The sequence below is a fragment of the Mus pahari genome, chromosome 9 (genome assembly GCF_900095145.1).
Source record: "Mus pahari chromosome 9, PAHARI_EIJ_v1.1, whole genome shotgun sequence".
In the NCBI taxonomy this organism is placed as follows: Eukaryota; Metazoa; Chordata; class Mammalia; order Rodentia; family Muridae; genus Mus; species Mus pahari.
Window position 1 is genome coordinate 168241 of NC_034598.1, and position 16204 is coordinate 184444.

Consider the following 16204-nt stretch of genomic DNA (forward strand, 5'->3'; position numbering starts at 1 on the left):
GAAGCAAATTCACCCAAGAGGAGTAGAAGGCAGGAAATAATCAAACTTTGGGCTGAAATCAACCAAGTGGAAACAAAAAGAACTATTCAAAGAATCAACCAAACCAGAAAAACATATTAGATTCTCCTTAAATTTTTAATTATTTAAATGCATTTTATATATCAAACATCTTAATAATATTGAATATTTTGAGAATCAAATAATACATCTAAATTTAGTTCAACTTTTGTATTCATATCCTTTTGTACCCTAAAACTAGCATTCAGGTGTATTAAAATATATCCATAGCTGAGGATCTTATGTTTAAAGTTGAGTACTAAATTGTTCCAAACAATACAAATATTCTTTAGGAATTAAGCATAGTAAAAAGAGCACAAAATTTTAAAATATGAATCCTTAAAAATATATTCAAAAGTCCTTATATGATACTAGCTAACATAGCGTGAGAGTATTCAAAACACATTATGTATCTGCGTACATTGTCTAACAATCAGTTGACTTAATAAAGATTATCAGTGTTTCTAGGAAAGAAATTAATATATCATTAAAAATATTTTACATATTTTCAAATAGCAAAAATTCTTGAAATAATATTAATAAAATGAAATTTTTATTCATAGAGAGAAAATTATGAATATTTCCATGATGTTTTTAGAACATGCTTTTAATATTTTCAACTATTAATATCATCAAACAGAATAATTATTTTAACATACACTCCATTTAATTTTATTTATCCATTTCAAAATATATAAAATGATTGAATATACCATGTAAATAGAAAACTATCATTTAGGCTCTTTCACACATCAATTTATTGTTACTTTTTATTGTATTGTTACTATGTCAATTTTGTAAAAAGTTATTAGATTTCTTTTAACACCTCAGTCTTCCTAATTCTTTGAGATCCTTTAAGTAATGTCTGAGCACAGAGATCTTCTCTGACACAGCACAGTTGGCGTTTCATCTGTTCCTATTAGCTATTATCTCTTATCAAGAGTAAAAACACCAAACGTGCTCTTTTGCTGAAATATGCATTTTTCAATGGAGAGTTTGTCACTAAGTTTTTCTATTTAATCCAGAAAAGTGCATTGACACAGCTCATATATTTGTAATTTTAATACTTATTATGGCTTTTAAAATTGTCACCAATGAGAATTTCCACTATTTTTCCAATGAGGTTTGGGAAAATGCAGACTACATCAGAAATGAAATTCCTACTCACTAACACAGAAAAATAATAATGTGAAACAACCATCACTATCAAAGTGTACAGTGTACTNTGGCTACCAATTGAAAAATGTATTCTTTTAATTATCAAAGATGTGAAAATTGAATAAGAGATGGGATGAGGATCACAGCAGAAAAGCACAAGAAATCTTGGTTCATGAAAGAAAGAGGTCGCAGGCACATTGATTAGCTAAAAGTTGGGTGATTTCAACACTCCTTCCTTCATGATCTGCAGCCTCAAATGATAACATCTCACATTTGGGATCTCAGAACTTCATAGCCACATTGAGAACACCTTTTTATCCACAAGAAGTACATTTATTCTCCTGGATTTTCTCTAATGTTATATTCATTCAGTAGTTAATATAAATATTGCCCCTCAATCTGATACTGTTAATAAGCCTAATGTGTGCCTGGGCATTTATGTAATTGGACAAAAGATTATTCTGGTAACAGAATATGAAGCCTGGTGATCTTTTTCCACATTCAGTATCAAATCCAGAAATGCAGGATGGGGCTCATTTAAAGACTTTTTAAAGCAAAGTATATGTATATTCACCAGAATATATGTAATGTTATCCATGTAATCAGGTATAGTAGACCAACATATACACAAATATTTCAATGTATGAACTGATGACCAATTGTTGGAGATCAAAGTTAGATAACATTTTTATGAAGGCATTTAGATGCATGCTCATACAGGAATCATTGGCACACAAGTGAGTATAGGCAGTGATGCAGTCTCTTCCTATTTAGCTCTTTTCAAAGGTGGGAATTGTGTATTCAAGGCAGATGAAGAGACATCTTTCAAGATATGATATCAACAAAGACTCAACATAGGGATTCCATACTACCTCATTGTCCAGCATTATTAACTGGAACTGAATGTATTAAAGCTAAACTAAACTAAACACATTTCAAAGTATTAAAATAGTAATTGATGTAATAATTACTTTTCAGTGGTTCCTAAAGTACAGGGGGAGGAACAGGACAGAATGCACAGTTTGTGTACACAGCTAAATATTTCTATTTAATGACGTTGATGCAGGAAATAAAGTTAATGACTTACCTAAAATTAAAAACTAATTTATAAATATTGTCTTCAAAAGGCTCCTCCATTGTCCAAAGGTGAAAACCACACTCACTTTGAGAATCTCCATCTATATCTCCACTATTCTTTATCCTCCAAAAGCAAATGGGTTCTGCCAAAGAGCACAAGATGAGAGAAAACTTCAGGAGCAAAAAAGAACTAGTGAAAGCACACAGCTGTTTCATGTCTGCTAGGATCTAAGATGGAGATGTTGTAAAATCTGTTTCCTATGAAGACAAACATCATACACACATTTACACCTATGATTCTGTTTTAAGGCTTCTTATGTCTGGGGATACACTTATTATATTCACAGCTCCTTTCCATTCATCCTATGCCATGCTCCCTGGATACACAGAGAAAATTCACACCTCAAGCTCTGCATCTGTGGTCTGAAAAAGTTATGACCAACATATTTCTGAAAACATGTTTTGGAGATCATGTTTTCTATCCTCAGGTGCCATGATTTCATTCATATGCATGGTATAAATTCCAAGGACAATCTTCTCCTTGACAACTTGGACCAGACTATGTGTCAACAGCCATATGTATGAACACAATGGATTTCCTCAGAACTTCCATAGTTAGACAAAAGTTGAAAAGGTCATAAATGTTGCATATCAGTCAGACTGAGTTGAACACTGGGCCAGTATGTCTTCCATTGTCTAGTAGTCTAGTGTAGGGAAGGGCAGACTTACGTGCAACAGTGAGCCTGAAGTTGAGTATGCTCTGTTGTTCATATACTATTGTATGCTACTCATGTTTACAAAATCTCCTCAAACTTCCTGTGATTCCTGTGATTTAGAGAATATGTCATTATGCGTAATCCAAAAATGCATGGAATTACACAGATTTGTTTTTGTTTTTGTTTGAAGAAAATATCTAATAAAAAAATTAAAAATAAAACCCTAGGGAAATAATTCCTTTCACAATAGCCACAAATAGCATAAAATATCTTGGGGTAACTCTAACCAAACAAATGAAAGACCTGTATGACAATAACTTCAAATCTTTCAAGAAAGTAATTGAAGACAATATAAGAAAATGGAGAGATCTTCCATGCTCATGGATTGGAAGAATTAACATAGTAAAAATGGCCATCATACAAAAGGCAATCTATAGATTCAATGTAATCCCCATCAAAATCCCAAACCAATTCTTCAAAGATATGGAAAGAGCAATTCTCAAATTCATATGGAAAGGCAAAAATCCCAGAATTGAAAAAAAATTCTTTTTTTCTTTTAAGTAAAAATATTTATTTATTTACTTTTTTAGTTTTCTTGTTGTTCATATATTTTATTAGATATTTTCTTCATTTACATTTCAAATGCTATTCGGTAAGTACCCTATACCCTCCCCCTGCCCTGCTTTCCTACCCACTCCCTCCCACTTCTTGGCCCTGGCGTTCCCCTGTGTGTGGCATATAAAGTTTGCAAGACCAAGGGGCCTCTCTTCCCAATGATGGTCGACTAGGCCATCCTCTGCTACATATGCAGCTAGAGACATGAGCTGTGGGGGTACTGATTAGTTCATATTGTTGTTCCACCTATAGGGTTGCAGACCCCTTCTGCTCCTTGGGTAATTTCTCTAGTTCCTCCATTGGGGGCCCTGTGTTCCATTCTATAGATGACTGTGGGCATCCACTTCTGTATTTGCCAGACACTGGCATAGCCTCACAAGAGACAGCTATATCAGAGTCCTTTCAGTAAAATCTTTCTGGCATGCAAAAACAATTCTTAACAAAAAGAGAACAGCAGGGGGAATCACCATCCCTGACCTCAAGCTTTACTACAGAGCAATAGTGATAAAAACTGCATGATATTGGTAGAGACAGACATGTTGATCAATGGAATAGAATTGAATACCCAGAAATGAAAACATATACTTACTGTTGCTTGATTTTTGACAAAGGTGCCAAAAATATACAATGGAAAAAAAGAAAGCATCTTCAATAAATGGTGGTAGTCTAACTTGCTGTTTGTATGTAGAAGGTTGAAAATAGACCCATGTTTGTCACCTTGTACAAAGCTCAAGTCCAAGTGGATCAAGGACCTCAACATAAAACCAGATACACTGAATCTAATAGTAGAGAAAGTGGGAAAGATTGAACTCATTGGCACGGGGCAAATTTCCTAAACAGAACTCCAACTCCAACTGATAAATGGGACCTCATAAAAATGGGAATCTTCTATAAGGCAAAGGACGGAGTCAGTAAGACAAATCAGCAACCTACACATTGGGGAAAAAAAAAAACTTCACTAACTCCACATTCAATACATGGCTAATATCAAAAATATATAAAGAACTCAAGAAGCTGATCTCCAAAAACCGAACGACCCAATCAAAAAAAAAAAAAATGTGGTATAGAACAAAACGGAGAATTCACAACTAAGGAATCTTGAATGGCTGAGAAGCACCTAAAGAAATGTTCCAAGTCCTTAGTGATAAGAGAAATACAAATCAAAACAACCCTGAGATTCCACCTTCCACCAGTAAGAATGGCTAAGTTCTAAACCCCAGGTGACAACACATGTTGGAGAGGATGTGGAGAAAGTGGAACACTCCTCCATTGCTGGTGGGATAGCAAACTGGTACAACCACTCTGAAAATCAATCTGGAGATTCCTCAGAAAATTGCAAATAGATCTACCCAAAGACCCAGCTATACCACTCTTGAGAATATACCCAAAAGATGGCCCACCATGCCACAGAGGCACCTGTTCCACTATGTTCATAGCAGCCTTATTTGTGATAACCAGAAGGTGGAAACAACCTAGATGTCCCATGACAGAAGAATGTATACAGAAATTGTGGTTCATTTACACAACAGAGTACTACTCAGCTATTAAGAATGAGCACATCCCGAGTTTTGCAGGCAAATGGATGGAACTAGAAAATATCCTGAATGAAGTAACTCAGACACAAAAGGACATGCATGGTATGTACTCACTAATAAGATGATATTAGCCAAAACAAAAACAAAAAAATATAACATACAGAATACACAAGTTACATTCCACAGAATTCAATAGATTCGAGAAGCTTTAATGCCCAAGTGAGAACATCACAATCTCACTTGGGAGAGAGAAGAAAGCAATCATAAGTGGGGAGAGAGGGAGGGAGGGACTTGTGGGGGAAAGTGCATGGGAAGTGGGGAACCTGATCTGGTATTGGGTGAGGGAAAAGGACTGAAGCCCTGAGGGCCAGCAGAAAGTATGTAAACAGGAAACCTCAGGAAATAGGAGGTTGGGAAACCCCCCAGAGTGCACCAGAGACCTGAGAGGTGAGAGACTCCCAGGACACACAAGGAGTGACCTTTGATGAAATGCTTGAAGGTAGGGAGAGGACACTTATAGAGCCCACCTCCAGAAGGAAGACAGGACAACAATTGAGGGATGGGGTTGCCATCCCACAGTCACAAGTCTGACCCATAATTGTTCCTGTATGAAAGAATTACAGGGATGTAAATAGAGAGGAGCCTGAGGAAAAGAAGGTCCAATGATAGGCCCAAAGTGGGATCCAGGTCAAAGGGAGGTCCCAAGGCCTGACACTATTGCTGAGGCTCACAAAAAGTGATCTATCATGACTGCCCTCCGAAAGACCCAACAAGCAGCTGAGTCAGTTGCAGATATTTGCACCCATCCAATGGACAGAAGCAGCTAACCCATGTTGTTGAATTAGGGAAGGCTGAAAGAAATTGAGGAAAAGGGAGATCTTAATTAATCTGGACCTCCGAAATCTTTCAAAAACTGGACCAGGCTCAGTGTTGGCACACGCCTTTAATCCCAGCACTTGGGAGGCAGAGGCAGGAGGATTTCTGAGTTTGAGGCCAGCCTGGTCTACAGAGTGAGTTCCAGGACATCCAAGACTGCACAGAGAAACCCTATCTCAAAAAAGAAAAACAAACAAAAAAGGCAAACAAACAAACAAAAAACTGGACCACCAAACAGACAGCCTACACCAGCTGATATGGGGCCCCAAACACACATACAGTAGAGGACTTTCAGGTCTATTTTCATTCAGAGATGATGCACCTAACCCTCAAGAGACTAGAGGCCCCAGGGAGTATAGAAGTCAGATGGGTTGGAGGGTGGGGGCATCAATGTGGAGACAGGGTGTGGTGGGGAGGAGGTGTGGAATGTGAAGCAGTGGGAGGGTGGGGGGTGGGGGGGGAGAATGGAATATGGAAGTTATAAATGAATTACAAATAATATTAAGTTTTAAAAGAAAAGTAAGTTTTAGTCTGAGTGAATAATATCTAACAAATGATTGTGAGTTTCTCTGTGACCATTTGAAATATCACATTGATAAATATATGGATAATGAAAAGTAAGAAACACTACTTGATGACAGTCATTGAATACTCATTTGAGTTTTGGCATTTTCTGAGACTCTACTTGTTGAAGAATGAGTTCATGGTAGGTGTGGGCTACATCACACACAGCATTATATAAATTGTGACCTTCTTCACTCAGGACCATGTCAATTTCGTGTCGTGATATCCATTCCACTGTGTTGTTGAGTGCAAAATATTCCATTTTCCTAACTCTGTTCTTAGAGGTTGAACAATTAAAATAATTCCAATCCTGTATGGTCTGAGAAACATCTATTAGGTATTTGGAAGTGTTCATTGTTTACAAAAAATATTGCTAAATTTAGCAATCCTGCCATTGTGGTGGGCAAAAGTGATAGTCCCATGGAAGAAATCAAGAATGAAATCTTTTTCATTTGTGATAACATCCCATTATGAGCTGTCATCCAGATTCTCTGAGTACCTAAATATCCCCATCTTCTAAAGCTGACTTCTAGAGTAGAGTTCATTTCACCATAAATGATAACAACCTTGGCTGATGATGTCATAATTTGTTTATCATATATTTCATCACTTGTCGTGTATATCTGCATGGTTTCTGGAATCATATTAACAAAAGCTAAACAGATTCCATGTCTTTGAATTTCTTCTCTCAAGCCTGAAAGAAATTGAATACCCTGTTCATCATCTGAGATAACCAGGCCTATCCACGTCCATTTAAAATGAAGCATCAAGGAGACCATGTCCTTAGTGGCTACCTGATGGATGTATGGAAACTGATTGTGGTCACTCAGATTAGGATTAAATGGTTCAAAGAAAACCTATGGATGAAGAAAGAGGATGAAACATCCAAATGAGGAATATGATTGTAAGGAAGTTTAGACTCATATACAAGTAACATTACTTACTTTTCAGAACTCCAATTAAGGATAGTAAGACTATCCTATAAATATCAGATATATTACTATTAGATTCTAGACTATTACTGACAAGTCTGAATGTTCTAGAAAACATTTTGCCGGTTTCTCCACTATATCTACATTTTGATTATTTAATCCTTTACAATACATGTAAAGCAGCATACACATAAATCCATCCTGACCAAGTTTTCTTTCAAGGTACCTATATAAAAATGTTAACTTATCCAGTGCCACACATTCTCATCTTGGGTTCCTAGAATTAATTGCCAGTTTTAAGGATGTTGTCCATGACGGTCCTGTAATTTGTATGTCACATGTTTGTGGTATTCCACAGTTATAATTAATAAAATCCAATCTATTTTTTGTGGAGAATATTTTTCATCTATATAACCCAATGTATCTTCACACATGCCAACAATGAGAAAGAATATCAAAGACATGTTGGGTAAAAGCTAAGGGTTCTTGTTGATTTCATCAGTTGCAAAATACATTACCAAAAAAAACCCTCATATCTTCTTGCTGGTATTCTAAAAAGCATAAGGACAATTAAGGATGTTTAAAACATGAAACTTTCTCTCCAATTGCATTAAACTTTGTACTTCAAGATAGGATAAATTACTTTGTAGATGCTACCTTTCCTGAAATAAGCTTTGGAAATTGAACATCTTTAGCGTTGAATACAACTTAAGATTTCCCACAAATAAGTGACTCTGATACAGTAATTTTTACTTTGACAAAAATCCATAAATAGTTGTTTTATCTCTGAATGGTATCCATGAATTAGATTACAGTCCTATAAAGTAAAACTGTTACACAATAGCCTTTGTTTTCTAATTCCACAGAATCAGACATCTTTAATATCTTGGGTCTCCAAGTCAACTTCAATGTCACAGCTTCTTGTTCCAACATCTAGGATCCACAAATGATTTTCTTGGCTTTTCTAAGGGTTCTGTGTCACTTCTCCAGCACTGCCCTCTGTAGTACTCTAGGCTCTGGTTAACTCCACTCCACTGCTGCTGCTGTTCTTGGTGGTTATCCAATGGTACTGGCATCCTCAGTACTCTAGGAACTTCTGCAACTAGGCTTCACCAATACCCACACATAGACTCTCTTCATAGTACCAAATCTCAACTTCTTTGAATGACTCCTTTAGGTCTTGGACATCAACTACAATTGAGACTGAACCTTTACCAATAGCCTTCCCAGTTATCTCAAATGCCAATCCTCAGCTGCTGTCTGTGACCACTTCATACCTTCAAAATCAGTATCATTTGGGCGATTCTCACACTTTACTTATTGTAGCTGTAGCTCAAGCTCCTACCTTGGCTATTTCTGGAAGACAGCTTATTTGTCATCTCAGAAACCACTTCCCAGAAGATTTCACCTCATTAATGTTGGTCTCTTGTTATTCACTGCTAATATCTTAGCTCTAGCTAACCAGCATCAACTGTCCCAGAAGTACCTTGTATTCATCACTCTAAAGCCAGAGCCACATGGCTGAAGCTGCTGAATTCTGTCACTTGCTGGTGGTGGAATGGCCCCCCTTACTCTATTACCAGCTTTCTGTTTTCCAACTTTGTTAATTTTGAAGCTTGCTCTGTAGATTGATCTTGAACACAGAGCTCTGCATGACTCTGTCTCCTGAGTGTTAGGAATAAAGGTATTTACCACCATGACTGGGCTTAAGATTTTCTTCACCTAGAACTTGTTCTTTCCCAGACTGGGCTTGAACTCAGAGATTTTATGGTCTTTGACTCCAGGAATTCAATCTTTTTACCACCATGTCAGTGCCTATACTTTTCATGGTCACTATTCTTCAACATCCAGATCAAAAGCATGTGTCTTCTAGCCTCAAGATCTGGATCAGAAGTGTGCCCTTCATTTCTAGATTGTTGTGCATTCCAAATTAAGTCCAAATTATTCCTTGTTCCACTGCAAACATAAACAATAAGATTATCTTGGTGGAAACTTGCCCTGAGATCACCACACCCTTAATATCTGTATTTCCTTGAGCAAAGGATTCAGCTTCATTTCATATTCTGGGATCCATTTATTATTACTTGAAACATATGTTTTGTACTTTTATCATTTTAAGCTTCCTATGCTTGACCAGAATTCTCTTCATGAGACTAAACCAGAAAACAAAGACTCTGCTGTGTCAGGAGCCATAATGGGACAAGGTAATAACTAGCAGGTGATTGTCTTGAGATGGCCTGCTTTGGATTATTATATAATCTATATAATGGTCACCCTTATTAAGAAACGGCTATAAGGGATTCATTTTAGCAAAGATTCATGCTATTAATATGCTTTTCCTGTTATTATTAAGCATATATAACAATCACTAAGTAATAGCACACTACTTCGGAGCAGATCTCTGCAGACTCATGAAGACATACTGTCCTGTAGAGATGCTATACAGACAAATAGATGACTTAAGCGTTAATGATGATCCTATAAGAATTACTAAAATTATTTCTAGGCTCTTTTATACTGGGGCTGCTATTAGGTCCTTTTCTGATAGTTAAGACTGCAATGAGAACACTACTGGTCTCTCAAATGTCAACAGTTAATTGCTCTTAGATGATAACCAGACATTCTCCTACTCAGAGCACATTCCAAGAGGTTGTAAAACAATTAACCAAGGTCATATAAAGGGAACTAATGATTCATTATAGGTGATAGGACAGAAGATAAAGTATTGACTGGGTTTATCTATATAAAACTTCACTAATAACTTAGTTATGGTTTAAAACACTGAGTGAACCTGTTGAGCTAAGCAGATGATGAATGTTTAGCTAGATAATTACTCCTAATGGATATGCATGTAAACATTCGCTGTTGTAAACTTCTATTTCAGTTTATGATTTGATTTTTTTAATATATTTTTAATTAGATGTTTTATTCATTTACATTTCAAATGCTATCCCTTTTCCTAGATTCCTCTCCAAAAATCCTCTATCACCTCCCCCTCCCCATGCTCCCCAAACCACCCACTCCCAAATCCTGACCCTGGTATACTTGGCATAGAATCTTCACAAGACCAAGGGCCTCTCCTCCCATTGATGGCCAACTAGGCTATCCTTGGTTAAATATGCAGCTAGAGATATGAGTCGCACCATGTGTTTCTTTGATTGGTGGTTTATTCCCAGGGAGCTCTTAGCCCTTATTAGTTCATGTTGTTGCCCCTTCTATAAGGCTGCAGACCCCTTCAGCTCCTTGGGTATTTTCTCTAGCTCCTTCATTGTGGACCCTGTGCTCCATCCAATAGATGACTGTGAGCATCCACTTCTGTATTTGCTGGGTACTGGCATAGCCTCATAGGAGACAGCTATATCAGGGTATTGTCAGCAAAATCTTGTTGGCATCTGCAATAGTGTCTGGGTTTGGTAGTTGTCTATGTCCAGGTGGAGCAGTCTCTGGGTGGTTTTTCCTTCAGTATCAGCTCTGAACGCGTGTCTGTAACTCCTTCCATGATTATTTTGTTCCCCCTTCTAAGAAGGATCAAAGTATCCACAGTTTGATCCTTCTTCTTGAGTTTCATGTGTTTTACAAATTGTATCTTGGGTATTCCAACCTTCTAGGCTAATATCCACTCATCAGTGAGTGCATATCATGTGTGTTCGATTGTGATTGGGTTACCTAACTCAGGATGCTTTCCACCAGACCCATCCATTTGCCTAAGAATTTCATAAATTCATTGTTTTTAGTAGCTGCCTAGTACTCTATTGTGTAAATGTACCACATTTTCTGTATCCATTCTTCTGTTGAGGTTCATCTGGGTTTTTTCCAGCTTCTGGCTATTATAAAGAAGGCTGCTATGAACATAGTGGAGCATGTGTCCTTATTACATGTTAGAGAACCTTTTCTCCGTGTAACTTCTTAAGCAAATGGATGGAACTAGAAAATATCATCCAGGGTGAGGTATCCCAAAGAAAAAAGTTTACTTCATTTTTCATAACAATTTATTAATTCTTTGTGAATTTCACATAGTGTATTTGAATCATATTCACCCTCTTTCCTCAATAGTATCGGGATCCACTCCAACTCCCTAACAGTAAATTTCAAGAACTTTTAAAAATATCAATCAAATCTAATAATTTTTGCACATGAATTAAAACTATACCAAACTTCACTAATAACATAGTTATGGTATTAAACCTTGAGTGAACCTGTGGAGCTGAGACAGGTGATGGATATTTAGCTAATTATTCCTAATGGATATACATGTAAACATTCACTGTTGTAAACATCTATTTCAATTTATGATTTGATTTGTTTGTGTGAACTTGTGATGAACTTTGTAACATGTGATCATGTATTGTGGAAGATGTATAAGCACTGAGGAGAAAGCAATGAGAAAGAGAGAGAGAAGAATCTTTTGCCTTTCCCCAGATAGAGTAGAACTTTTCCTTCCCTCCGACTTAGGGTCTTACAAGATTCTGTGGTAAGACTTTATCTTACAAGTTTCTGGGGTAAGACTTTGTCTTATGAGAAATTTAAGGTTACTGTATAATAAAAAGTTTACTTATCTAAGTCTAAGTTACTATGCTATTGAAGCTGACCTGCCTTCTGTTATCCTCTGAGGCTAGAAACTGTCCCTTAGCTCCTTATCCTAAAACAGCTGGAGATTAAGTAAAGGGTTAATTACTAGAGCCTTTTCCCTATTGTCCAGATACCTCTTGCTTGCCAGGCTAGGGGGAAGTTTGGAGCAATAAACTCCTATTGAACCAGGAAGAGAGAATAACACTAGAAGAAGGAAAAACTTTTACATAAGCAAATATGCATAATCTAACTTAAATTCATATTCATCTTCATTCATGCTCATTTATTCATTTTCATTCAAACTCAGTTGGGCCCAGCTTGCTTGTATTCTCACAGTTACACTCTTACACACACATCCTTACATATGCATATGTAGCAAAAGACCAAGCACTGGTGCAGAAAGAACTCACTCATTCTGGATGAAAAATGTGCTCCAATCTTTATTACATAGAGAAAGAAAAGGCTTCTACCCTTTTAATTCTAAATGAATTAAACCCATGTTTGTGAGAAAAAAACTTTGTTTCTTTTAATAAGACTAAACCTGCCTTGTCCTTACCATGGGACCTGTTCTGCCCCATGATAAGAAGCTTGCTTGCTCCTTCTGTTCTCTTCGATGTCTTCTTTTTTCTCTTTCCCTCTGCATTCTGCACATTGCTCTCTCACTGTTTTGTTACCTATATCTTTTCAGTTACTTCACTCTGCATTTTCCTTCTAATCTAAAAAGTGTTCTGTCTAAAAACTTCTCCTCAGCTCAGTTCCTCTCTAAACTCAGTTCTTATGTCTGCTCCTCTCACTCCAGTTCCTCAGTTCTGACTCTTCTCTTTGTCCTCAGTCCTTAAACATCATTCAGAATACATAATCACATGTTAAAAAGTTCATCATAAATTCACACAAAAAATCAAATCATAAATTGAAATAGAAGTTTACAACAGCGAATATTTACATGCATATCCATTAGAAGTAATTATCTAGCTAAACATCCACCACCTGTCTCAGCTCCACAGGTTCAATGAAGGTTTAAAACCATAACTAAGTTATAAGTGATATTTTGTATACATAAACTCAGTCAGTATTTTATCTTCTGTCCTAGCACCTATAATAAATCATTAGTTCCCTTTATATGACCTTGGTTAATTTTTTACAACCTCTTGGAATGTGCTCTGAGTAGGAGAAAGTCTGGTTACCATCTAAGAGCAATTAACTGGTGACACTTAGACTGGCAGAGTTCTCATTGCAGTCTTGACTATCAGAAAAGGACCTAATAACAGTCCCATTATAAAAAAAAAGCTTAATAATCACAAATATAATTTTAGAAATTCTTATAGGATCATCATTAACACTTAAGTCATCTATTTGTCTATATAGCATCTCTAAAAGACAGTACGTCTTTGTGGATCTGCAGAGATCTGCTCCAAAGGGATGTGCTATTATTTATTGATTGTTATATATGTTTAATAATAACAGGAAAACATATTAATAGCAGGAATCTTTCCTAAAATGAGTCCCTCACAGCCTTGCTTAATAAGGGCTCACCTCTCACAGATTATAGAATAATCCGAGGCAGACCACTTCAAGACGATCATCTGCTAGTTATTAGCTTGTCCCATTATGGCTCGCAACATGTCTGTATGAAGTGTCCTATAATCAGTTTATTTTTTTTAAAAAAAGACTATCCATGTTCCTATGTAATCAGTAAGAAAATTTAAAAAAAAATCAAAATAGGAAAAATCCTTTGAAATCAAACTATGAAAATGTTCATTTTTTTATTATTAATAACCAGCCTTAGTAAAAAAAAAAAGAGCAAACATGAACTGGTCAGTGGCCACCAGCACATATTAACACAGGAATAACTTGTCTGGCCTCAGTGGGAGAGGATTACATAATCCTATGGAGATTTGATGTCCCAGGGAAGAGGGATCCTGGGGGGGTGGGGGAGGTTGCAAGGGAGAGGTACAGGAGGGTCTGGAGGGATGGGGTGGGGATGAGGCAGTGAGAGTGAGGGGGAGCACCCTCTGAAAGGATAATTAGAGGGTACGGGGTAAAGAATTCTGGAATGGGGGACCAGGAGGAAGACAATATTTGGAATGTAAATACATAAAATAATTAATTTTTACAATGCTAATTTCATACACAATAAGAAAATTTTTCAGTAATGATAGTTCCATGATGTTTGTAGACTATTTATATTTTCAAATGTTAGTTTCTCAAACGCAACAATAATTTTAAGATACCTTTCATTAAATGTATGTATCCATTTCTAAATATATTAAATAATATAATATACCAGATAATCAGATTATTATCCTTTAGGCTCATTTACACAACAGTTTGGTGTTATATTTTAATGTAAAATTTACTGTGTCAATTTACTAAAAAATTAATCAGATTTCTTTTAAAACCTCAGTTTTCCTAATTCTTTGCCATCCTTTAATTGATATCTGAGCACTGAGATCTTTTCTCTATATGAAATATGTTCATCTCTCTCACACTCTTTCAGCACATCTGTTGCTATTAGCTATGTTAATTGGTGCCCAATGTACTAAAACAAAGCTAAATGGTGACACATTTGAAAATATTAAAATAGTGATTGCTATGTTATATAATTTTCAGTCATTCCTAATGTTACTTGGGAAGAACAGAACACAATCCCACAGTTTGTGTACACAGTTGCATATTTGTAATTCAGGACATTGAAGCAGGAAACAAAATTAATGACCTACCTAAAACTGATAACATTATTATAAAAATTTTCTTCTATAGGTCCCTCATGTGTGAAAAGAACAAAACCACAGTCACTTCACAAAACTCCATCATTATCTTCATTACTCTGTATCCTCCCAAAGCAACTAGGTTCAGTCAAACTGCACAAGATGAGAGAAAACTTCAGGAGTGAGAAGGAAATAGTGAAAGCATGCAGTTTCTTCATGTCTGCTAGGTTTTAAGATGGAGCAGTTGTGTGCCGTGTGCCCCCTACCTCTGTCCCAAGCAGTTATTCTGAGAAAATGATTATCTTTATTTCTGAGTTGTGTTTCTTTTATGCATCAGAATGAAATATCCCGTTTTAGCATTCATTCTGTTAGCCTCTGTATTTTTATATGGGAATTGAGATCAATGATATTAAAAGACATTAAAAATCAGGTATTCTTATTTCCTCTTATTTTGTTGTTGATGTTGTCGTGGTGGTGGTGGTGGTATGTGTGTGCATGTTTTCATTGTTTCTTTTTGTCTGTATAGAATTTTTTATTTTCCCTCTTTTTGTGGATGTATTTATCCTTCATGGTTTGGAGTTTCCTTCTAGTATTTTCTGTAGAGTTGTATTTGTGAATAGTTATTGTTTGAATTAGGATTTGTATTGAAATATCTTCTATTTTCCCTGTAGGATGGTAAGTGAGCATTTTGTTGGTTGTAGTAGTCTAGGTTGGCACCTGTGTACTTTTAGAGGTTGCAAGATATCTGGCCTGGTTCTTTTAGCTCTTAGAGTATCTGTTGTCAACTTAGGTGTAATTCTGATATATCTGCCTATCAGACCTATCAGAGGTTGTATGTTAAGTGGCCTTTTCCCCTTGTTGCTTTTAATGTTCTTTCTTTTTTCTGTAGATTTTCTATTATTATTGTGTGCCCTGAAGAATTACTTTTGTGGTTCAGTCTAATTGCTGTTCTATAAGCTAATTATATTTTTTATAGGCATCTCTTTCTTTAAGTGGGGAGAAATTTTGTTCTATGTTTATGTTGACATTATCTGAGCCTTGGAACTGGAACTCTTCAATGTCTTTGATTTCTGTTAGTGTTGGGTTAGGTCTTTTCATAATATCCCAGAAGTCATGTATGGTTTGGGTCAGAAATTTTTTAGATTTCCCATTTTCTTTAACCAAAATATCAATTTCTTCTATTGTATCTTCTATGCCTAGGATTTTCTCTTCCATCTACTGTATTTTGTTGGTGATGGTTGTCTCTGTTGTTCCTGTACTATTCCTTAGGTTTTCAATCTCCAGGATTTCAACATTCAGATACTGAAGAGTTGTATTCACTTCTTTTACCTGTTTAATTGTATTTTTTATGTATGTGTTTAGGGAATTTATTTGTCTCCCTTTTAAAGACCTCTCTC

At 36.1% G+C, this 16204-nt stretch overlaps 1 pseudogene; it reads right to left on the reverse strand.

The window, feature by feature from the left end:
- Positions 1-6686: 6686 nt before the first annotated feature.
- LOC110326692 lies at positions 6687-15025 on the reverse strand (annotated as a pseudogene).
- Positions 15026-16204: the final 1179 nt, after the last annotated feature.